This window comes from Rhea americana, unplaced genomic scaffold (assembly GCF_003343005.1).
Source record: "Rhea americana isolate MKP2758 unplaced genomic scaffold, rheAme1 scaffold_9, whole genome shotgun sequence".
NCBI classification, from domain to species: domain Eukaryota; kingdom Metazoa; phylum Chordata; class Aves; order Rheiformes; family Rheidae; genus Rhea; species Rhea americana.
This window is the reverse complement of record NW_028187088.1, coordinates 5822100-5823940: the sequence shown is the minus strand read 5'-3', so window position 1 is coordinate 5823940 and position 1841 is coordinate 5822100.

Here is a 1841-nt window from a genome sequence, read left to right as displayed (position 1 = left end):
CCCCGCGTCACAACGCGGCGCCGCCCGTTGCCGCGCAGCACCGGTCTGAGCCGGTTGAGTCCGGCCACTTCCAGCCGGGGGGGGTCCGGGGGCGGGCGGGGGCCGTGGCGCCTGGCCCCGCGTTTTGGGGGTGCGACCCCCCCCCCCACGAGACCGGGCCGTGGGTTTGGGGGGAGACAGGACGCGGGCTCCCCACGGGGCGGTGTCACGCGTGGGCGAGCGCGTGCCTGGCCGTGGCCGCATCCCTAACGGCTCCTCCCGCCCTTTCCGCAGCAGGCAACGGCGCTGGCGCCCTAGAGATAGAGCAGCCAGGGCTCGGATCTCGAGAAGCAGTTGGTGTGTGCGTGGAGGGCGCAGCACAGTGGGAAGGGCGCAGATAGTGGCGTGTTTCCTAAGAGTTTGCCCCGACACCGGCTCTGGGGCGCTCAAACACTTGGTTTAAACGCTGTCTTCGTCTCCATTGAGTATGCTTCCGAAGTTTTCACTGCGCTGTTACAGAGAAAAACTTGGGATTTCGGTAAAGCTGGGAGAGAAGCTGAAGATGGTGAGCGATCATAGGAGCGGGCATCTGTGTTGAGGAAGAGCAGTGAAGCTGGCAGGATTTGATGTGATGGAGGAAAGTGGAAGCGCTCGAGGGAAGCGGATGCAAACAGCCCCTGCGAGAGGAAAGCCGTGCAAGATCACTAAAGAGGAAAGATGAAGGCTGGACGCGAGCTCGAGGCCTAGACCCCTCCAAATCAATTATACAGGCCTTTGCAGAGGTTTAATAAACCACTTATCCTACCTGCAGTGGACATGCAAAGGATCTTCACTGCAGTTTTTCCAGGTTATTCCTCCTTAAGGGCCCTTGCTGTTACTGAATTACTTACCGTTTATTTTACATCATTTCTACAAGCTGCCAAGATCACTTTTATTTCTTAGATGTGTTTGGAGCTCCTCCTGCTCTGGCAGAATTGATGCTGGCCTTGGAGGTGCTGCTCAAAGCATTGAGTCTTAGCAGCCTCACAGCAGGCCGTTGTGGAATCGGGCTCAAAACCGTCTTCCAGTAGCAGGACTGAGCTAATTACAGCTACTCTTAAATACACCTTCTTAGCTAGTTACACACCCACTTACAGCTCGGGACTTCCATCTAGCAGACCTTGTTTCCTTTGGCTGCTGAAGAAAAATACGGTCAAAGAAAGAACCAAAGACCTTCTAAAATTAAAAACAAACAAGAAAACCACAAATGTTTCTCAACTATCCACCAAGCTGGTTGCTTCTGGCAGAGAGGAAAAAAAAAAGGATTAATTTACTGTGATTTACTCTGATTATGGCTAAGAGGGATTTATCATCTTTTAATGATACAACCACTTGCAGGTTAGATTAATTGTTTTGGTTACTTGCCTCAGCATCTTTCTGGTCAGTGACATGAGGCCGACCAAACTCTGCGTCTGGGGTCCGTCATTCCCTTCTCATTAACTGCAAATGCACTTTTGCCCTTTTCCAAGACTTGCAAAAAGCTTGAGTAGAGACCTAGCCTCTTCTCTGACATAGGGTGAATTTCATCAACCTAAGCTGATTTAAAAAACATCTAGGGTATCTAAACATCCTCAAGCTTGGCTGGGCTTCTTTGTTTTGTTCTGTTTTGTTTTGTTTTCTAGTGCTTTTTCTCTCGTGTTATACCCAGAGGTCTTACGCATTCATGGCTGGTGCTGCACAAATTTAAGACTGAAGCAAAAGCAGGCTTTTCCCTTGCCCCGGACCAGTAGGCGACCTGGGTTTTTTTCACCTGTTTTTTTTGCTACTTAACAAGCTTCCAAGGCCGCGCAAGCCGCCGGCGGCCAGCGGCGAGGGGCGCGGCG